Raw genomic sequence first — 24,946 nt, 5'->3', positions numbered from 1 at the left:
CTACTATTGTTGTCCTCCATGAGTCGTTGGCTTGTTCGGACAATAGATAACGATATGTTTGGGCTGTTGGCACTAGTAGCAGACTCCCTTAAAGAGTGGACAAGAGCCCTAATGATGACTCTTGTTGCACCTTTGACACATGAACAAAGTCTTCCCCTATTGCTTCCTCTGTTGGGGTCGACCCTTCTGATGCCCTTGTTGTGTCCTCTGCCTCTTTACCTTACCCCCTGCCACCCACAGGTGGGTTCTTCCTCGCTTCGCCACTGGTGATGCCCTGGTTACCCCCCACTCTTCTGTGATTCATCCTTGAACCTCTTCCACTCCTCATTCAAGATGGATGCAGACTTGATCACATCACTGAATATAGTAGGACAACTCGTCATCACACGAACCTGGAGTCCGTCTTTCAGCCCACGAACATACTTCGTTGCCCTTGCCTTATCATTAGTAAAAAGGTTCAAGTAGTAGCGCTCCAAACTCCTGAATTTGGTGGTATAGTTCACCAAACTCATGTTCCCCTGAACAAACCCAAAAAAATATTGCTACATACGTTCTTGTGCATAAGCAGGGAACTAAGCATCTAAGAAATTCTCATTGAAAGTCACTCAAGGAATTACCTCCACTCTGTCGTATTTCACTCATCACAGGGTGTCCCACAATTTCTTGGCATCACCCTTCAATTGGAACATGCCAAAATTAGTCTGCCTATCCTCAGGCACAGGCAGGATACAAAATGCCATTTTAGTCTCCTCAACCCAACTCTCAGCTGCCTCTGGGTCGGCCTTCACTGAGAAGGTTGGAGATTCAACCTAAGAAACTTCTTGAACATCACCACGGTGGGGTTTGGAGTGACCTCGGCAAGATAGACACACATGATCTGTTGCGCCACCTGTGCCTGGACGTATGTGGTCACTATCGTTGTCAAGGTGTTCAGGGCATTCAACATGAAGTCCCTTTGCTCCTGTCAATCAGCGGGAGCACCAGAAGTCAAAGCTCGGGAGCGGGTATACATCTAAAACATGAAAAATAGTTAAAAAATTTGCACCCTTATCAAACCTACCCCCTTAGGATTGATCCCCTCAACAATCATAATTGCATATTCACATCAAATTCCTAATTCACATAAAAAGGAATTAAATTAAGCCATTCTCACAGTCTATCATATGAAATTTAAATAAATTGATATTAGTAAAAAAAAATACCAGGTAGCCCTTACTAGTGATGGAGACTGCTCTAGAATACAAGTCATGACTTTCTGATAAAATTTGGACATGGCTTGATTATCAAAAGAAAATTATGGTACACAAAAATGATTAAAATATAATATTTTATGGTCGACTCTGATACCAAACCTGTAGCGACCTCAACTCATCCCTATTGAAAAGTAATTTTTTTTTAAAGCAATCAAAGGGACTCTTTTAGAGACCTCACTATTTGGTAACTACCATATATAACTAAAATTTGGAATTAATTAATTAATTAATAATTAATAAATATCTAGAAAATTTCATAGAGTGCCTTATCCATCTTGGAGTCTTTTTAACCTTAAATTTCCTTAAATTAAACCTTTATACCGAATTGAAACCTTTAATTTTGTTGGACCTAGATTTTAGATCTGGGTCCAGATCCAAGATGCAAATTCATATCCAATATTTATATGGATCTTGAACTGGATCAGATCCTAATTAATATGGGTTTTGCATTGAGTTCAGATCCATATTAACTTGGATCATACAGATTGGATTCAGTTTGATCCAATCTGGACCCCGTCCCATCGAGACAGACCCTTTTTTAAAAAATATGATTTTCGAGCAGACCATAGCCTGAGTTCAGAAAAATAAAATATAGTTGAATTCAACATTTTGAGGTACATCTAATGATGTATAACTTGAATTTAACCTGAATTTTGCTCAAATTTTGCTTGATTTTAAAGGTCAAAAATAAAAGTTTTTATCATATCTTGTTTGGCTCATTTAGGTCTTATCAATGACCCATGGGTCAAACCCAAACTCAATTGACGCTACCTAAAATCGAGGATTTATCGATTTTTTTATGGCACTTAGCCAAAACCTCAAATATCTCTAAATTTAATACACGATATTACAAGATCTCGGCACTCAAGCACACCCTCATAATTGTTAGGGAAAAGTAATATGTTTGACTCTATATAATTAGGGGTGTCAACGGGTTGGGTTTACTTCGACCAAACCCTATAGGGTTCGGGTTTGGTGACAAAAAAGAATACCCGATTAAGACTCATGTCCCGACTTGAAGAACCGATTAATATATGGACCCGAGTATAGTTTGTGAAATTTTATACCAGACCCAAGCTTGACTCAAGCTTTGATTAAGACCATAAATTTTCAATGTAAAAATGATAAAAAATTATTATTTTATCAGGTATGATCTGGGTCTGGTTCATGTAGTTCTTATTGGATCTAGGTATGATTTATCTTATAGTAGGCTCGATTAGACCTGGGTCTAGACCCGGTATCCTACCCAAAAATATGATCCAAGTTTGGTTCCACCTAGGTCGAACCAAAGCCGACCTATTGACACCCTTACATACAATGTCGTAAGCTTAAAGTAAAAACAACCACGATCTAACATTAATGTAAAAGGCTGACATGATTCCTGAATGAGTAGATGCATCATTACGAAGGGCAATATAAGATGGGGAAAGCATTTGACCCTCTAATTGGAACTCACAGGAGAAGGTTGGTTTGAGCAAATGTATTCAACATGGTCGAATTCGTAAGAATGAACACTTAGATCATATTTTTTTATGTAAAAATATTATTTTTTGAAGGTTGAAAGTTTGGTACATTGTAGGCCGTTGATTTTTTAACCCTGAAAAAATCTCACATGCATGTTATAATAACATGTTTCAAAGGTCCTTTTCTACTAAACTAAACATGTAGATCGTGTCAAATGTGCAAAAAATAATAAAAATATTACAGTTTTTCACTAAGGGGTTCCTTACCCACGAGGGGTAGCAAATATTGTCCCATAAAATGGTCCTGGTTTTTTTGTGAGCAAACTTTCTTGGATGACATCCAATCACTAAAGTGTCATAGTGAGTTTCCACTTTCTCAGTAGGATAGAGTGTGCACTTAATTGTTGGGTAGTTCTGGGGTAGGACCTTGTCTCTGTGTGCTGGAACAGGTCGCTAAGGACAAATTTCACCATTGTGCGCTCAAAAAGTGACTATTTAGAAAATATTTAAAAAATTTTAATGTTTAATTCTTTAGGATAATGACGGCATCTATTTTACAATTTAACAATATTTTAATCTAAACTTTATTTTTTAATGACAAGAAAACCCGTATCGAAGACCAGGTCGCTTAATGGGCTCGGCCCACTGCGATATAAGACCCTCAAAGATTAAGACACAACCACCCTATTTTGTGGATTCTGATCGGGTGCAATCACATGGCACAAAATTTGTGCATTATGCACTTGACTGCCCTCCATCAGGCCCTGGGCCCCACAACTGACAGGCTGTCCTCAAGATGGAGGGTGATCAGGTGCTTAATGTTGGTGCAATTATATTGTATCTGATATTTTCATTGTTTTTATGTCCCCCGTACACCTGACGCCCGAACCGGATAAGCAATTCAAATCTTGTGCAGGCCCCTGTCAATTCCTCTGAGTTTCGATCTCGCGACCCTATCGTTGAAGTAAACTTTTCAGTTCAAACTTGATAACTGACAAAATCAATATGCTTCCCAGAAAGTGAATCAACTCACCATGTCATCCAGCCATTAGAATAATTTGGCAATCAAATACTTAAATTGTAAACCATTTTAGATCTCGAATAATTTGGCAATCAAGTACTTAAATTGTAAACCATTTTAGATCTCTCTCTCTCTCTCTCTCTCTTGTAGGGGAGCAATTCTCGTGGTCAAATATGAGGTCTCGCCCTTGCTTGCGGATACTTGATCGCGTTTTTCTCTCCCCAGAACTATTTCACGCAGTTCCGGATGTCACTGCTTGTCTGCTGCCACGGACCATGTCCGATCATGGACAAATGACTGTTTCGTGGGGCGCAGGCTTCAAGGCATGTCGTAGGTTCTTCTTTGAGGAATGGTGGCTTCGGGTGCCAGACTTTCAGCAGTTGGTAGGTCAATCATGGGCGCAACCTGCTACGGGATCTTGGGTGGCCATCCGCATCCATGTTAAGCTTCTTCGTCTTCGGAAATGTATTAAGGAATGGCTAAGTTTTAATAACCTGAACAAGTTTAGGTTCATCGGCCAGTGGGAAGCTGAGCTCTCCGATTTGGCCCAACGTCAGGTCGATCTTGTTGGTGTACCGAAGGGTCAAGTGCTTCAATTGCAGGAGCGTATCATCGTACTCTCTACTCTCGTTGCAGAATGGAGAGCACGAGATGAGCTTAGATGGAAGTTGAGGGCTAGAGTTGCATGGTTGGCTAATAGCGATGATAATACACATTTTTTTCATATGAATGCATCAAATAAATACAGTAAGAACTGTATACTCTCGATCGAGATCGATGGATGCCAGTTTGGTCCGCACAATTGTCTGCCAGCTATTACTTCTTATTTCTCCAGGTTGTATTCGGCCGACTTAGGCGTCAGGGGGGTCATCGGCGATATGGGCTATAAGCAGTTGGCGGCAAACCAATTTGTTTCTTTGTAGGTTAGATTCACTGAAGTGGAGATTTCGAATGCTATTAGCGAACTATCAGGATGGAAGGCACCAGGCCATAATGGTTTTCACATTGACTTCTTTAAAGCATTTTGGTCAACTGTAAAAACTGACCTGCTCCACTTGTTCGATGAATTCTATCGTAATGCGAGGCTGCCTAAACCATATCATGTGGCAGTCATCTCTTTGATTTCTAAGAGGCAAGGGGCATCAGACATATCCAACTTTAGGCCGATTTCGGTGATGGGTGCTCTATATCGCATTATATCTAAGGTGTTGGCTAATCGGTTGCGCGCTGTCATTGATCAACTTGTTTTGTCCGAACCAGGGTGCTTTTATTCCAGGTCGAAGTTTGCAAGGATCCTTTATTTGTGCAACTGAGCTTCTTCACTCTTTACAGTCGACTGGATCACCGCACTTCATGCTAAAATTGGATTTTCACAAGACTTATGACAGAATGGCATGGGATTTTCTGATTGAATCTCTAACAAATATGGGGCTTGGCAGCCGATTTATAGCATGGGTTAAGGAGTTGGTCACAAAATCCGTATCATCAGTTTGCATCAATGGAATGAGAGGGGAAGAATTCAAGTTGGCTAGAGGTGTACGACAGGGTTGTCCTCTAGCACCTATCATTTTTAATATCGCGGTAGATGGTTTACCTATTCTCATGAAAAGGGCAGAAGAAACAGGCTTCTTGGAATCCTTGGGCATTCCTGGTTTTGTTTGTCACACAATTCAATATGCAGACGATACTTTAATATTTGGACATGCGAATGTTAATCAAATGTCTAGGTTGTACTTCATTATTAAAGTCTTTGCTGCAATTTCAGACCTTCGCCTGAACGAGAGTAAGTGCGCTCTGGTCTTACTCAATGCTGACCCTCTTCTCCAATCGGCTGCTGCAAGGATCTTCAACTGCCCAATATCCGACTTCCTGACAATTTCTTGGGTCCATCGTTGCACTCTCTACAATCAGCGGGAACTTCTACTTGGATGTCTACCATAGAGCGGGTGCAAGGAAGATTGCAGGCTTGGAAGGCTCAATATTTATCTTTTGCGGGACGAGTGATGCTCATTCGCCATGTTTTAGCCCGATTATCAGAGTTTCGAATGAGCATGTCTATTATACCGACGACAGTAGAGCAGACGATCAATCGTTTGCTTTCGCACTTCCTTTGGTCTGGGAATGTGTCGCACAAAAAGTACCTGCTTGTTTCTTGTCAACAGATCGTGCTTCCGAGGCACCAAGGTGGCTTAGAGATTCCAACTATGAGAAAGAGGAGCATCGTTTTAGTCTTGAAGTGGGCTTGGGAAGCTTCCATATCTCAATCTTCTTGGGCTATGATTGTTAGGCAAAAATATGGTAGTCTACATGAATCCCTTCTTTCCACGCCCAGTTCAGTGTGTCATTCGTCCCTCTGGCTAGAGTGGCGGAAGACACTTCGATCCTTCAGTGGCAGAGATTTTAGGCCTGTCCATGGCATGACATGACTTCACTGGGCCATGGCGAGCGGAGATAGGTTCTCCATTAAGCAAGTTTACCATTCCTTGTTGCCATCCGGGATGAACTGGTTTCCCAGTGATTGTATGTGGGGTAAGGGGCCAGCTCCAAGGGCAAAAGCTTTGGCGTGACTTGTGGCTCTGGATCGTGTTCAAACCCAAATTAATGTCAGGAAACGGGGGATTCAATTTCCAAGCATGTGTGTTCTTTACGAGAAGGTTGTAGAGGACACGACTCACCTATTTTGGCTCTGCCCAGTCATTCTAGACTTATTTTTTTAAACTTGGGGTGCGCCACTTGTTCAAACTCGTCCGTGCTCCGTTATTTGGGACCTCTTGCTTGGTCCCAGGATTGTACGACACAAAAAAAATGGAGATTACTGTGGCGGGTTTGGTTGCTTTCAGCATGGTGGGTCATATGGACTGAAAGAAACGACATCTTCTTCAGGGGCATCAAATTCGATTTCGGAAGGCTTCGACAACGGGTCATGTCTGATGTGTATCTGGCTCTTAAATTACATAGTAGGGGGGAGGGGCTGATCGGCTTGTACTCTGAACTATGTACAATCGCCATCTAGATTGTGGCTGTTTTGCTCTTATGTTTCTCTTTTGTCTCTCCCATCCAATATTCTGTTGGATGTATTTTGGTAATGTTGAATGGTGAATGTTCTCTCTCTCTCTCTCTCTTGTACATGCGCTACAGAGTTTGTAACCCAAACTGAAACTACAACACCACACGTATATTTGTGCGGATGCATAAACATGAAATTTTGCCCATCCAAATGGATGGGTTTCATAGATTTAGGCGATGTTTGGAAACTAGTTGTCAGAAGTAGCCAGAGTGGGAATACCAACACCAGAATTGTTGGTGATGGATGGAGTTGTAAGAAATGATGCAAGTGAGATGGTATTTGACACGTCCAATTCCACATTTTACATCCCACTTACATGAGGTGGTAGTTACCAAATACTACACCAGATCTCACACAGGTAACTGCTTCAACAACCTTCCTAATGTTCTTTCAGTATTATTTCCAACTTTTTAGTTGCATTCCAAACAGATGCACATGTGGAAGTGGTAAATCTCCCGTAAAATCAAAGTGGGCGATAAAGTAGTCGGAAGTCATAGGAAAAAAGGTTTCATTTCATAAAAATTGCCTAGACCGGATATGTCTTATTTGCAAAATGGGACACCAGTTGATATGGCATTCAATCCATTAAGAGTACCTTCACGAACGAATGTGGGACAAATATTTGAATGCTCACTCGAGTTAGCGGGAGACCTGTTGGGCAGATATTATAAAATAACACCCTTTGATGAGATGTATGTTGGGTTTCCCTCCTTTATGGGATCCATTGGTTCGATGCACATTCAGTATCACTGCAGAATTTCAAGCACGATGCTTGATCTTTTCGAAGATGATTTGGAGTATTTGCTGGATAGCGATTTGTAGAAGTCCTCTCAGCTAAATGACTATTCAACTGTTCAGAGTTTGAGGTTCAGCGAGTTGTCGATGACGATTTGTGGTGAGTGCCTTCAGTTGCATAGCGATTTGTGGTTAGCGTTATGTGTTTCAGTCGGATGACGATTTGTGGTTATCGTTGGATAGCGATTTGTGGTATCGCTGGATAGCGATTTGTGATAAGGCGCATCGTAAGTTATGCAAGATATTTAGTCTTCCGCATTTAATGTGAGTCTTGTCTTCTATTTAAGGGATGAATGAGAGAGCAAAAGCAATAGGAGAGAGCAAAAAAGGCAGAATATTAGGGAGAGAGTGTGAGAAACACTTTTAGGGCACCGAAAGGGTGCGAAGGAAAAAAAAAACAAGAAGTGTTGCGACACTTCTTTCAAGACAGCTTCGTCAAGCTAGTTCTTCAAATCATTCGTTCTTTGTTCCTCAGTGAGGCATATCCTCTTGTTCATTTCGTTACACCTTGTGTGTTTGTAAGGCTTATGCCTTTTGGCCACTTTGTAATCTTTGTTTGAAGATAGTGGAAGTTGTTGACCTATTGGTCGTCGTGGACATACCTCAGTTGAGAGGGAACCACGTAGATCGTTGTGCGCTATTTTTATTTTCGCAGCTAGTTTGTTTTGGTTTATTTTTCTACCACTATCATCATCGTATTGTTTTCATCAATTCACACTTGTGGGGAGACCCGGTACGTCCATTTTAACCCCAACATATGGTATCAGAGATTTGGTTAGTATATTTGTGTGTGAAGTCATGGAGAATAACATTGGGCGTATGATCAGTTTGAATGGCACAAACTGGATGGCATAGAAAACTAAAACAGAAGACCTCTTGGGTTATAAAGATTTGGATGGACCCATAGACGGTGTGAGAGGCAAACAAGAAGAGATGAAAGATGTCGAATGAAAAAAACTAGACCGAAAGGCGATCAGTTTCATTCGACAATGGATAGATGATAGTGTCTTTCATCATGTATCCATAGAAACTTTGACGCATGGTCTTTGAACCAAACTAGAGAGCCTTTATGATAGAAAGGCAGCAGTGAATAAGGCCTTTCTATTTCGAAAGCTTGTGAACCTCAAGTATAAAGAGGGCGGCTCTATTGCAGAGCATTTGAATGAGATCAAAAGCATTGTAAATCAGTTGGCCACAATGAAAATCACTTTTGATGATGAGTTACAAACTTTGTTGCTCTTATTTCCCTTCCTGAGAGTTGGGAAACCTTGGTGGTCACAGTCAGTAACTCTGCACCTGATGGAATGGTAACGATGAGCCAAGTTACCAGCAGTCTGTTGAATGAAGAGTCCAGGAGAAAGTCATTAGGTCCTTCTACCTCAAAGGCACTTGTGATTGAAAACAGAGGGAGAAGCAGAAGTAAGAGCGGGGCTCTGCACTACCATGGCAAATCCAGAGGCCACTCACACTCGAGCTCAAAGAAAGACGTCGAGTATTATTATTGCCACAAGAAGGGGCATATGAAGCGACAGTGCAGGAAGCTCAAGCTTAAGGAGTAGAACAGAGAGAAGAGCTCAGAAGAAAAATAAGGTGCCACAGTCACAGATGGAGAGCTCATGGTTGTCTGTGATGGCACTAGCATAAATTTGATCGATCAGGAGACCGATTGGGTGATTGACTCTGGAGCTTCATTTCATGTTACCTCACGGGTTGATTTCTTCACTTCCTACTCGCAAGGTGATTTCGGTAATGTCTGAATGGGAAATGAAGATGTGTCAAAGATTGTTGGCATGGACGACATTTGCTTGGAAACAAGTGTAGGCTGTAAGTTGTTGCTGAAAAATGTGAGGCATGTACCAGACATCCGATTGAATCTGATCTCTGCTGGAAAGTTAGATGATGAGGGCTATAACAACACCTAAAGTGATGGAAGGTGGAAGCTAACCAAAGGCTCATTGGTGATAGCCAGAGGAACAAAGGCTCGTTCCCTTTACACTTTGTAAGCGAAGATCTGGAAGAGTGTTGTGAATGTTGTGGAGACTGGCTCGTCCACAAAATTATGGCATAGAAGGCTTGGGCATATGAGCAAGAAGGGGCTGCAAGTCGTAGTTAAGAAAGAGTTCCTGACAGGTGCAGCAGGTACATCTTTGGAACCTTGTGTTCATTGCTTCCATGGTAAACAAAATAGAGTTTCTTTCCATAGATGCATTGCATCTAGAAAATCTCATGTTCTAAATCTTGTACATTCTGATGTGTGTGGACCTTTAAAGGTCAAGACACTTGGTGGTGCATTGTACTTTATGACTTTCATTGATGATCACTCTAGGAAAGTCTGGGCTTATACACTGAGGACTAAAGACCAAGTTCTAGATGTATTCAAGCACTTTCAGGCCATGGCTAAATAAGAAACTGGCAGGCAGTTGAAGTGTGTTCGCTCGGATAATGGTGGCAAATACATTGGGCCATTTAATCATTATTGCACCAATCATGGCATCAAGCATGAAAGAACTATAAGGATGACACCTCAACAGAATGGGGTTGCTGAGAGGATGAAGCACATCATTCTTAAGAGAGTCAGATGTTTGCTGTCACACTCTAAATTGCCAAGATCTTTCTGGGGTGAGACAATGAGGACAACAATTGATCTTATCAACTTGTCTCCTTTTATTCCCTTGAAGGGAGATGTTCCAGAGAAAGTTTGGATAGGAAAAGAACCTTTCTATGGACACTTAAGAGTGTTCGGCTGTAGAGCATTTATTCACATTCCGAAGGAAGAGAGGTCCAAGCTTGATCCAAAAGTCAAGCAATGCATATTCATTGGCTATGGACATGAAGAATTTGGCTACAGACTGTATGACCCTATTGATAAAAAGGTGGTCAGAAGTCAAGATGTTGTCTTATTGGAAGATTAGACCATTGAAGACATTGGTGAGTCTGAGCCATCAGAGTCCAGTACAGGTGATCTTATTGATTTAGATCCCCTAGATGCGCCGACTGTTCATGATTTCGTGGAGGAGATTCCACCTCCTCGCAATGATGCAAAGGAAGGAAGTGTTGAGTCAGAAATTGAGGGGGAGCCAACACCCCAAGAGTCACTTCCTCAGACTCCGATAAGGAGATCCACTAGAGAAAAACAGTCATCCAGAAAATACTCATCAAATGAGTATGTGATGATTACAGATCAAGGTGAGCCAGAAACTTTTGAAGAAGTTTTGGAGGATGAAAACAAGTCTGAGTGGTTTAAGGCAATGAAAGAAGAAATGGATTCATTGCATGCGAATCACACCTTTGATCTGGTAAAGACAACTAAAGGGAAGAAGGTGTTAAAGAACAAATGGGTCTTCAAGTAGAAGACTGATGAAAACAACTCTCAACCTAGATACAAGGCACGTCTTGTTGTGAAAGGTTTTGCTCAGAAGAAAAGAGTTGACTTTGATGAGATCTTCTCACCACTTGTGAAGATGCCCTCCATCTGAACTGTGCTCGATATAGCTGCAAGCATGAATTTGGAAGTTGAGCAGCTTGATGTAAAGACTGCATTTCTATATGGTGACTTGGAAGAAGAAATTTATATGGAGCAACCTGAGAGTTTCATTTACAAGGGTAAAAAGCACCTAGTTTGCAAGTTGAAGAAGAGCTTGTATGGATTGAAGCAAGACCAAGGCAGTGGTATAAGAAATTTGATTTCTTTATGAATGAGCATGGATACTCAAGAAACTCCACAGACCATTGTGTGTTTATGAAGAAATTTCCAGATGGTAATTTTATCATTCTCTTGCTTTATATGGATGATATACTGATTGTGAGCCAAGACATCAGCAAGATTAGCAAGTTAAAGTTGGAGCTAAGTGAGACATTTGCCATGAAGGATTTAGGTCCAGCAAAGCAGATTCTTGGGATGAGAATCGTTCATGACAGATCACATGAGATGATATGGTTATCTTAAGAAAAGTATATCAGAAAGGTTCTTGAGAGGTTCAACATGGACAAAGCAAAGCCTGTTAATTGTCCACTTGCAGGCCATTTCAAACTTAGCTCAAGACAATGTCCTACAAATGATGAAGAAGGAACAAAGATGCAGAAAATTCCCTATGCTTCGGCAGTAGGTTCGTTGATGTATGCTATATATATATAAAGTAATGCTAAGCTGCTTCGGGATTACCTACACACATAGTAAAATCATAGATGTAGTATCTTCTCAATCGGACTCCGTGTTCAACATAGTTATTTGATAAGAATCATGTCCGGATCATGTTTTTGGACATAAAATAAGATTTTTTAAATCATGAAACTTTGCTACATTTTAGGCAGTTGATTTTTTTAAGGTCTTAAAAACCCTATACAATGATTACAATCGCATGATCTAAAACTTGTTTTCTGTTTAAAAATGCATATAGATCACATTTATAAGGTCTTATCAACTAAAAAAAAAACTACAAGATTTGGAAAACCCAAACCTTTTACTAGATGGGAGTAGGTGCTCTATATATAGGAAGAGGGACCGTCCAACTAAAAGAAGGTCCAAAATCTACAACCCATGATAATCCACGGTGTTCTTTTTCTAACAACCGAGTTTTATATCGATCACATTTTTTCAACAAAAGAAACTTTTTTTAAGCTATGAAAAAATTGAGCATTTGTGACCATTGATTTTTGAATCACCAAAAAAAAACACTTGCATAAACTGGATTCCCATGAAACAAAAAATTTGATCCCAACCAAATAGACCATGTAGATCATATCTATAAAGATTCACATAAAATAACATGAGCTATGAGATATTGCTCATTTCAACTCATTAATATTGTATGCACATCCCCACTAACTAACTAACTAACTATGTATATATTGTATGCACATCTCCACTAACTAACTAACTAACTATATATATATATATATATATATAAAAGGAAGACTCTATTAAACATCAAGAAGTCTTTTTTTTATGAGGAATGTTGAAACCACCTGCGAAATCAGACCCTGCGCTGGCTATGCATATCGCACATTCAGCCATTGATACCACGGTGTAAACCCCCTGAGACACACCTTGTCTTTAGGGAGTCGTCTTGCTTCGGCACGAGCTAAAGGCATGATACCCTTACCCTTCATAATGCAAGGGGCTGACATTTGTGAGAAACTCTAACCACCCGCCTAGCAGCCAAGGGCCCTTCCATTACACAAAACCCTTTGGGGCTACCAATCCACGTCTCCATGACTTGCTACTTACTATATTTGTATCCATGACTTACCACCCAAGGAATTGGCATCCACGCCATCTTGTCCGTTGAAGGGCATGACCAGTCTCCCTAAGGTTATAAATTAATGAGACATGATCAACTAGGCTAAGAGACTAATGGCTCTCACTTCTTTTTTTTGAAAGGCAAGGTGGGGTTTGGCAGACCCCATCAGTTATTCAACCTACCATTGGGTTTTGAACCTGCAACTTCCCACTACAAGGAGACATGCACTGACAGCTCCTACCAACAACACAGCTTTGGCTACTAATGACTCACTTAATTAGGAGCAAATATGTATTTTGGCAACGTCTTAACATAATCTTACTTAGGACAAGAAATAAATAGGAAGAGTTTGACTAGCCCTGAACCCATCATCTAGCTTGACTTGACCCATTGCTTGGTTAACTTTGAGTTTCTCATAGCTACATTTACAAACATAAAAAATGAACCAGAAGAGACAAATAAGCTGTGTTGATTGAGGGAGAATTGTCTTTTTCTTTTTATTTTTTTTTGCTGTTTGATGAGCAAGTTGAGGGATAACGCCATGAACCTGAGACCCCAATTTGTATATATTACATAATAATATTTTGTCAAAAAATAATGTTTTTTATATTTCAAAGACCTGTTTGTTCCATTTTCATGGATGGGAATGATCTATCATACAAAAATAGGCATCGATTTTTAAAAGCTCTTGCCAGTTCAATTTAATTGAGAGAAGTATGAAAGGATTAATAAAAGGTAACCAACGGGGGCTCTGCTTGTTTGGTAGGAGCTGTTAGTGCAAGTCACCATGTGATGGAACGTTGCAAGTTCAAAACCCAATGGTATGTAGTGTAACGGGTGGAGTCGGCCTAACCCCATCTTGCTTATTAAAAATAAGAAAGAAAAGGTAACAAAAAAAAAACTGAGACTCACCGATGCCAACATGACAATTTTAACTGTGATGTTTAAGGGGGTGTTTGTGTGTCATGGAAAATTCAAGTTTTTTCGCAAAAAATGCATCGATGGGCGTGCGTTTCTGCAGAACTTACAATGCCAAAACAAACATGGCGTATGGAAAAATGCCTCGACGGGTGTGTCATTTTACACACTTAACTCTCATTTTTCTCGAAAAACTGTTCTCATGTGGGTCCCATTTAGTTTCCGCCGCAGAGGAATCCACTAAAGAAGTGCCGCAGAACCCTATTCCTTGACAAGAAAACTCCGCTAAATGTTTGTTTCATCGTAGCCAAAAGACTAGAAAAAGAGGCGTCACATTTTTTAAATGCGGCCCAACTTTGACAATCCATGCAGCAAACGTCTGGTCGACTCGGAATCGTAGCTTTCTCAAAAGCCAGTCTGGTAAAAGGTCCCTCAAGGACAGAGTACGACGCCGGACCCACTTGAATCCAGACCGAGTTCGTCCTATCATTTATGAATGCCAATGGATTCACATAAATGAATGCACCATCTAAATCTAACCCATGGCCTAGTCTCAGAGTGCAAGCAAAATATGAGGGACCGACAATCTGCCGTCGGTGATGATTTTTTATTCTTCTTTGGATTATAAAAAAATATAATAGAAAAAAAATAGATACCAACGGGAGATCTGCTTATCTGGCAAGAGCAGTTAGTGCACGTCACTTGTGTTGGTTGTAAGTTCGAATCCCAATGGTACTGTCGAAAAAAAGGGAAAAAAAAAGTAAATGCGTGTGACCCTGTCCACTAATAACCTAACAGGCTTACACGTTTGGCACTCATAACCGAACAAACTTTTTTCTCTTAAACAGTTTAATGTTGCTAATTCCATTTAGTGCACGTCACATGTAGTTTTTTTATTATTTATAATTGAATCATTTGCACACAATTAAAAAATGACAAAGCAAGCATGCATAATGTTGCTAATTCCATTTTCTTTTGATACCTCAAAGAGTAAGGAAAGGGTGATTTTTTTGTCTTTCTATCATTGACATTCTGTTTATGATAGAGATAATATCTTTTTTTTTTCTAGCATTATTTACCATATGTGAAGTTTGATTGAGATTGCCTTGATATTTTACATTTAAATTTGTTTCGGTTGTATTTTGTGCTTTGCACAATTTATAGTTTAATCCATCTTTGTCATGGTGATCTCCTTCTCTTTGTTGTATTTTTTGTTTTTGTTTGTAGGTGGGATTCAGGATCAACTGTTGGTGAGTTTGACGGTCATTCAAGACGTGTCTTAAGTTGTGCATTCAAGCCTACAAGACCTTTTCGTATTGTTACATGTGGAGAAGATTACTTGGTGAATTTCTATGAGGGACCACCATTTAGGTTCAAACTGTCACAAAGGTTAGTCTTGTTTATGGTTTTAAGAGATTGATTTATACTATATTAGGTCAAGGATAGTGCAAATTTGCTAAAGGTTCAGCTGTTTTAACATAATTGTTTTGTATGAAGAATCCTTTGGTACATTGTCTTTCTTTTTTGGTAAAGGTATGAGGATCCAATGCAGGAACTGAAGCGTGACATGTTAGCCTGTCGAAGCAAATGAAATTCTAATAGCTATTCAGTATATGATGTGTTAGCTTTTAAGTAAATAATGACCATTCTCAAACTTTAGGAGTGCACTCTGGCTTGAAACATTACTATAACGTTTAACTTGCAATGGAATATAAAATCATGGTATAAATAAGTGTTCCTAGTATCTTCATGCTTGAATGACATTTTCCAAAAGCAATGCACATGATGTAAATAATATTTTCTCCAAATTGTAAGGAATTATGTGCTCTAGTGAGGGAGATGTATACCTGCCCTTTATCTGATGTGTAGTCTGTTTAAAACTAGTAAGAGAATTAACTAATAACATCCAAGGGGAATATATCAGGGTATTGAAGATAACATTTAAACTATTATTCCTAAAATGGCCAACACAGGTTTAAATTAACTGCACCGTCTAGGTAAATGTTTTAATATAATTGATCTTTGTTCTTGTAGGGACAGGACTACCACTTTTTCTACCAAAAATCTAAACAGATTTTTCAAGCCATAACTAGAGAGCTTTTCTGTCCTAGAGGATGGGCCCTGCTGGTTTCCAGATCACAGTTCATATCTTGATAATATTGCTTCAAAATACATTATAACTGCCAAGCCCCCTTCATGAGAGCGATATAGTTATGAATCTAGTCTGAGCACATCAGGAACACTTACTAATTTAGGTCTCTCTCCCTCTGTGTTTAAGGCTGGAAGGTTATAAAAATGGCAAAAAGCAGAAAATATGACAAGAACATGAGGGGCTTGGCAAACTTTCCTTTTCTTAACAGTTAACATAGGTTATGGATATATAAATGATAAAAGAGTAAGTTAACCGATAAGGGAAAAGGCTACTAACAAATGACGCTTCTCTAGAAAATCTAATTGCACATTCATAAAGGTTTAAGTTTCATATATACATATGGATTCATACAGTTTGAGGATTTGATTAACATATTTGTTAGATTTGAAATTAGATCAAACTAGATTAGCTTTCTATTTAAAGTAATTTAAACATGTATCTCTATTTGAATCTTTATGGCTATGGCCACATATGAGAAAAAATGGAAAGAATGGAGAATGGGGCATGCCAAGATTATGTCTTGGGTCATTAGTAGTCTTGATATCAAGAAGTGCTTGAGTCTAGCTAAATTTGAACATGCAAATAAATATTTGCATGAGACTATCTTAAGAAAATGTATTCTCTTAAATCTATGTCACATGGGTGCAGGTGCAGGGGCAGGGGTGCGACACTTTAAAAAAACTTGGGTGCGGGGATGCGGCAAAAAGTTGGACATAAATGACCCTGGGTGCATTGACTGCACCCAGGGTCAGGTTGATCGCATCGGGTGCGGGTGCGATGTGAGTGCGGCACCTAGTTGAAGAGTCCCTGTGACATAGTCTTAAAGATATTACCCACATTTGCAACTTGTAAGACAAGGTACACACTATGATTCAAGGAGAAAAATGTATTAGAGAATATTTTAGTAAGTTGTTCGACCTTTGGAATGAGTTTGCTCTTCTTGAGTCACAAGGACATTATCCCAAAGACATAGAACTCCGTCAAAGACAAATTGATGTGAAACATTTCTATCAATTCATCAATGGTCTAAGACCGGAGTTTGAGTCTACTAAATCGGCTTTTCTTCATAAAGGAGAAGTTCTCTCTATTGAAGAGCTAAGTATAAAAGAAAATAGACTAAAAAAAAGACATTTAAAGATGATGATAATTCGGTCATAGCCGTGTCTAGGCTGAGAAACCATGTCCATGCTTACCAACTACTACATTATAACTATCACATTATAAGAGACCAAACAATGATAGCTATGGAAAGCAAGACAATGAGTTTGAAAAAAAAAAAAATTATTTGCTATTATTGTCGTGAACCGGGGTATGTCAAGATATATTGTCCTAAACTAAAGATACCCTATGAGAAGAAGGTAGCCTCCGTTGCTCAAGAGTCAAGTGAATTCAAAGCTACACAAGAATCAACTATTGAGAGCATGTCCTTGACTCAAATTGTAGAAGCTTTTCAACCTCTATTCAAAGGAGCTTCACCAACCGAAGCTACGGTCTCTTCTGTTGGCATCTTTGATCCCAGTAAGTCTCTTTGGCTTCTTGGCTCATGTGCCTCATTTCATATGACACTAAATTGTGATATTTTATCTGGATGTCATAACTCAAGCGAGTCAAATGTTTTTTATTGTTGATAAAATATCTCTTGAGATAAAGGGAATAAGAAATTTTGAAAATATTTTAAAGAGATTTTTTATTCAAAAAATTAGATATATTCCCAAGTTAAGCCTAAATCTTTTATTTGTCTCTTAATTATGTGACCTTTGGTATAATGTTTCTTTCTCTTCTATTGGTTTATGAGTGCGGGATCGTCTCTCAGGGAAGCTGATTGGAGAAGGCTGTAAAGAAGGAGGTTTATACTACATAGATTTTTTGGAAATACCTAAGAATACTTTTTGTTATAATGTTTAAAAACTGAATTTTGGATTTTGGAGCTCCCTAACCAAAATCTTCTGAAATATTATCTGCATGAATGCAACCAAAACTGATTGGAGCTCCCATGTGGCAGGTCATGAATCTCCTTGTCATTTTGTGGTTGATGTATGCTTCAAAATTTCCCTTCATATCTTCATCTGGTCTGATACCATCTTCAGATTGATGGTAACATGATTATGTTCCTTTGATGTGTGAAAGAATATGTGGTGTGTGCGAACTGTGAAACAAGGTGAGAGAAATGAGTGAGTGAGGAGGAAGAAGAAGATATAGGAAAAGAGAGGAAGTGAGAAAAGACAAGGGAGAAAGAGAATAGGGGCTGGAATCGTGCCCTATCCCTCTCATATTGACCCTTATAAAGGTAATTTAAGTCAGTTTACAAAAATGCCCTTCATAACTATATCTTTTGACCTATTGGGTCTTGAATACAAAAAAGGACTTCACTAGCCAATCAATTTTGACTCTCATGTAATGCTTCCTTATAACATATTGTACTTCAAAGGATAAACCAGAGTTGCCAGTTGGGGAAGCGATTCGGGTAGCGGAAGCGGGAAGTGAGGGGGAAGCGAAAAAAGGAAAAAACAAAAAAAGGAAAAAACAAAAAAAGGAAAAAAAGATACATTTTGGAAGCGCCACGTTTCGCGCCTCCGAAATACGCTTCGGAGAAGCATGCTTCCCCATGTCCTATGGTACTTCCGGTAACCCTGGGATAAACCTCTAAACTGGTCATCATGATGTATATGAACCCTTTATTTTTGTTACCTCATTAATTCACTGGTCTGCACTCCAGTTAGGCTAACCAAAACAGAAAAAGTGAAAAAGTGGAAAACTTCCCTTAAGTATCCACTAAACCTGCCATCTTCTGATCGATGCAATTGGATTGAGTGTTAGATGTCTTCATCCTTCTAAGATTTTAATTCATGGTAGCCTCTTGGTTCAAGATAGAACGCAGAAACATAACATTTATTCAAGTTTCCTTGCATTGCTTGTTTGGCCCATCAAATATTGTGCATTGGTGTGATTTGGCTACATTGTTTACAAGATGCTTTTCCCCATTAATTGTTGAAGCATACTCTTTATTTTGGAGCAACAGTCGTGTCCTTGATTTGCAGAGTCCAATGCAAAACTTCTGGAAAAATGTTCTAGGGTTCATATTAATTAACATCGAGTGCTTGGTATTTTTTCTTTTTTTTTTTCAAAATTTCTTGTAGGAGAAATGTAGTCATTATTTTAATTTTATGTCAATGATAAAAAACTCATTCATGACATTGTAGCAATGTAGGCTTGTGGCCATAATAAAATATAATGTGCTGAGGAAGATGTTCTTGATTGTGTCTTACCGAACAGAGGTAGTATGTAAAGGAAACATTATTGTTTGAAGTGCAGGGAACATTCCAACTTTGTCAATTGTGTAAGGTTTTCTCCTGATGGAAGCAAGTTTATCAGTGTAAGTTCAGATAAGAAAGGTATACTATATGATGGGAGGACAGGAGAAAAGATTGGGGAGCTATCTGCTGAAGGTCACAATGGTAGCATCTATGCTGTTAGTTGGAGTCCTGACAGTAAAGCGGTATTTATGATATTCCTATGCTATTTTCATTATTGATTAATAATTATACTTCCAGTGGTGGACTTAGGATGCAAATATCTACATTGAATGATATCTACTTTTTCCTTTTTCAGATTCTTAGATTGATAATATGAACATTTTAATTGGAACACAATTAAATTTAAATGTTACTTATATAATCAAATGCCTGACTAATGGAGAGTTTTTTTTCTACTTTTTTGTTTTTTGGTTGATCGAAGAAGCACATTCATTTATCTGTTGAATGAAAGTTTTATACAATCTGGTTTACCTATATTCTAATGGTCTCCAGCACCATACTGGTTCTGATGGGGCTGTACTTGTCTGTATTACAGGTGTGAGTGGAAGTGTTAATCCAAAGTTTCATTGTGTGCTTTAGTCTGCTTTACTTTGGTATTGATAGAAATTCTTTCATATTTTCTGTGCAGTTGGATAAACCTGGTTGAGGTTATATTTGTCACAAAATGGCACGGATCCCAATACCCTCCATAATGGACTCCGAGGGTCAAAACATAATGCATTTGAACAAAAACATAAGAACTAAAATGAAACACAATAGAATGTGAGTAAATAACTTCATTAATAAAGAACAGTAAAAATACAAAAAAAATACATTTTAATCCTCATTACAATACACTAAAAAACACACAAGAAGCCTAAAACCATGGTTGCTAGTCGAGGAAGCGGGAAGCGATATGTGAAGTGGAAGCGGGAAGCGTGGCACTTTCAAAATTTTAGGAAGCGGGAAGCATGGGACGACTTAAAAGCGAATCAAGAATCGTCTCGAAAGCGAACCAGAAGTGAATCTGGAAGCGACCTAGGAAGCGAGGGGGAAGCGAAAAATAAAATAAAAATAAAAATACAAAAAAAGGGAGGAAATGCAGGGAAAGCGAAGGAGAAGCGTGCTTCCCATAAATGGGAAGTGTGTTTCCTTTAAATGGGAAGCATGTTTCCCATAAAAGAGAAACGTGCTTCCCATAAATGGGAAATGCGCTTTTCAAAAAAATTGGCGCTTCTCAGTGCGTTTTGGAAGCGCGACGTTTTACGCTTCCGAAACATGCTTCCCCACTAGGCTAGGTGCTTCCAGTAACTCTGCCTAAAACTACTCATCACTCCCTCACCTTACAAAGGCACCCACCCACCCATATTTATAGAGAAAAGAAGGAAGAAGAGAGAGATTAAAGGAGAGAAAAAGGGAGACCACACTAACCATTGGACCATAAGTCAAACAACTAGTCCAAGTCAACCAAAGTTGACTTAACTTTAAAGTATATATATCAGAGTTACCGAAAGCACCTAGCCTAGTGGAAGCACGAAATGTTGTGCTTCCGAAACGCGTTGGGAAGCGCCATTTTTTTTTAGAAGCGTGCTTTCCCGTTGCTTACCCCGCGCTTCTCCTGCGCTTCCTCCCTTTTTTCATTTTTTTTTATTTTTATTTTTTCGCTTCCCCCTCGCTTCGTAGGTCGCTTCCGGTTCGCTTCCTAGGTCGCTTCCAAGATGATTCTTGATTCGCTTTTAAGTAGTCTCACGTTTCTCGCTTCCTAAAATTTTGAAAGTGCCACGCTTCCTGCTCCTGCTTCCTCGACTGGGAACCATGATATATGTTAACGCCCCCGCTCAAACTTACATTGACTCACTATAAGTTTGCAATTACAAAAGGAATCCCATTACACAAGATATCGACATGTTCTTCTATAATACAAATTCTTGAAGGAGCTTCTAGATCTTCCTTGATATGCTCGAAAGGTCTCTAGAATCATCAATAATGCCAATATTTTAAAGAGTGCAAAAGGAGCAATCCAACTAAAAATAACTATATATATATATATATATATATATATAGAGAGAGAGAGAGAGAGAGAGAGAGAGTAATGGGTACGTGCTAAATAAAATATGCTAGATGAAACATGCTAAATGAGTTTTTCAGGGTTTTTTTGTTTTATTTTTAAATTCTAATCGTACAAATGTGATCTATGTACTTGATTTTATAGGGTTCAACTCTTTAAGTGTTCGATTCTGACACATGAGTGGGTTTTTATAACGTTTAAAAAATCACCATTCCAAAATCTTTGTTAATTTTTAGGCTCCAAATATCATTTTTTTCATCGAAAACACATGATCCAAGTGTGGATTCCTCGTAAATTGACCATGCCCAACACATTTATGGGTCAGAACTGCAAAAAAAAAACCCACACCAAAAGAGCAGAAAAACCCATTTAGCACATTTCATTCGCATATTTCATTTCGTACACACCCATCTCTCTGTCTCTCTCTCTCTCTCTCTCTCTCTCTCTCTATATATATATATATATATATATATATATATATATATATATATAAATGACCAAACACGCCAAAAATACAATACATATTTAATAAGACATTTTAATAATTTTCAAAATCTTTTAATAGTAAGAAAATTTTTCAACATCAATTTTGAAAGTCATTAAATTTTTATACACAATATTCATTGAGAGTCTCACCTCAATAGATAATTTTACGAAATCATAGTTCTTGATTTATAAGAGAACACAATTGCATATTATCAAAAGAAGAGATGCATGCATAAAATATCTCAAAGATAAACGTATAAATCATTCATCACTTTAAACATTCATGAAAACATGCATTATTGAAAGTCAATACACACATCTATCTCGAAAAGCACATTAATGCATGAAATATGAATTTTCAAACCACATCAATACCATGAATAAATAACTCACAAAAGAGTTTAACCCACACAAAAAATATTCATAAAGCAGGGTTTTTCAAAACAAGTAGCCATATTAAATGTACAACAGAAATAATGGGGAAGTTCAAAATCCCACGTACAAATCATAACAAGAGATATTTTGTAATAATGACAAATATTAATAACAATTTAAATCTCAACAATAGAAACAATATCTATAAATACACTCAAAATATTGCATCCTATGCAACCAAGGCATATCATGATGTAAATCACCCAAGATAACTAATCATGGAACACATTTAAAATATCTTTAAGCATGCAATTAAAACATATTCAATGCAAAATGCATGAAGAATTTTCAATAACCATTTCCCAGACAAGGGTAAATGAGTGATTTTTTTTTAGAAATTTTGTGGAGAGATTTGAAAATCCCACAAATATCAAGAAATGATATTTTGCAAACCTTCACAATAGTTCGACCACCATAAGCAATTTACCTCGCTTGACCTTCAAACCTCAAAATTCAAGTGTAATAGCTGCTAGAACAAGAGATCAATGACAATGCCACTTATGAGCTTAACAAACACACAAAAAGTGTGAACAGCTCATCTATATAAAATAACACTTAAATAAGAGACAAACCTCAATGTTTCAGCTACTAGAAAAAGAGCATAATACAAACACACAAAAAGTATGAATAACCAATGGGTGCACCTAACTCATTGCAAACAAATCTTTCTTGTCTACGTAAAATGACACTTAAATAAGAGACAAACCTCAATATTCAAGTGCATCAGCTACTAGAATAAGAGTATAATACAAACACACAAAATGTGAATAACCAATGGGTGCATATAACTCACCACAAAAATATCTTTTAAATAAGAGACATAATAGGAGAAGACACGAAGTAAGAGAGCTTGTAATAAAAACAAACTAATGTCATCAAGAAGGATAAATGTATCAATTTTAACAATCTTTCAAACACCATATTTTCAAAATAGATAACCATCACAGATAAACATAATTATAAGTATTCATAATAACATTGTCCAAATAAACAAATGAGTGATATAACACACATAGAACTAGAGATCAAACAACCGTCAATTAGAGCCAAACTATAAGGCGACAATCTATACTGATAAGAAAACCAAGGTGCACACAACTCACCCCAACAAGCATCTCTTGTTCAACAAAAGCAACATGGATGTAGATACCAATCAAACCCAAGACAAGTGACAACACATCACTCATAACCTTTGGGAATCTAGACTAGTAAGATGACATGAGGTGCACACATAACTCACCTCAACGGCTAACTCTGACCCAACAACAAGGCCAAAAATAAATGGCGCATCCTAGAAAAATCTATGATGGACAAAAAACAATGCCAAAAGAAGGCAAAAAATACTCACGGAAATTGATTTTCAAATAAGTGAGTTCATATATAAAAGTATCGATTTGAAAAAACAAAGTTTTAAATCAAATCCAATAAAGGTAGATGAAGACTTAGAATGAATATAGTTCAATCATATGCACAACAATATGTCAATTGATGCAATCACTTCCAACACAAGATGTCTCATGACAAATTTTACAAACTTTGACAAGCAAATAATGGACAAGAATCATGCCCAATATAAATAATCTACATAGATGTGATGAAATTATGATGTTAGAGTATCTTTCAAAAGATAATGGAATCATGAATCCACCAATCAAGAAACAAGTGCACTAAGGCACATCATATACAAAAGATCCAATGAATCTCAATAAAAAGACAAAAGTATATGATTTTATTAAAGAAAAGCTTCTAAGAAGCTAGATCTAAATCATTAGTCTACTATTAGACAATTGATGACAAACATATAGAGATTCACAAAGAGCTATATAACTATCAACAACCATGAACTCATATATATCATACAAAGAATTTTATCACAATGTAACAAATATAAAATCTTTAAGAAACATGCAATGAAGTATCAATGCACAAGAAAGAAACCACTAAGGGTTACAAAAGTGCACAAACACTCAAGTCACTAAGCTACCAAAAAGCACATAAAACTACTAAGGGCTAAGCAACAATCATACAAGAGTCTTTTAAAAAATATAAGTTTTATTCATAAAATGCTCAAGAAGCATACACAAGAACCCACTAAAAAATATAATGCATAATAGAGAAATTAAAATATGCATTCGAGTTCATGATGACAAATCATGCTTATGCCATCCAATAATAATCACAAAGGCTACATAATTAAAATCATGCATGGTCACATAGTTAGAATCACCAAAGAAACATCACTATATATTAAAAATCCCAAAGATAATCTATGTAAATACATACATTAAGAGACAAAAAAAAAATGTAAAAAATTAATATTTTGCAAAACATGAAACACATAAGATTTTAAGAAACCACATATTTTTGCAAAATATAATTTTTTCAATATACATATCCATAATCTAAAAAATATATTAAAAGACAATAATTTCTATTGAGAATGTAGGGTACGGGTCTGGTTCTAGACCCAAAATGATTCTTTTGTATTGTATTTACATGGTTGGTGTTATCGGGTCTGGGTTGACAGACCCGATCCAACTTGTATCATATATATTACATTGAATATAGGGCACAACCTCTCATTGAGAATCGTGCCAGTCATTGCTGCCTCTCCTTCTTGCAAATCCCTTTCTCTTCTGCTGTGGATGAAGATCTGGTCGAAGGTGCGTGACTTCTAACATGGTATCAGAGCAGGCTGATGTGATCATCGCAAAATTTTTCCTCTCGTAATATTCTCTCTTTTCCTTCTCTTTTC

The 24,946-nt window shown here is 37.9% G+C and overlaps 1 pseudogene; it reads left to right on the top strand.

Moving 5' to 3' along the window:
• Positions 1-24,946, top strand: part of LOC149829721 (actin-interacting protein 1-2-like) — a 129,208-nt pseudogene that overhangs the window by 42,452 nt on the left and 61,810 nt on the right.

This window comes from Nuphar pumila, chromosome 8, assembly GCF_984573655.1.
Source record: "Nuphar pumila chromosome 8, dmNupPumi1.hap1.1, whole genome shotgun sequence".
NCBI lineage: Eukaryota > Viridiplantae > Streptophyta > Magnoliopsida > Nymphaeales > Nymphaeaceae > Nuphar > Nuphar pumila.
This window is presented reverse-complemented; position numbering and strand designations above follow the sequence as displayed.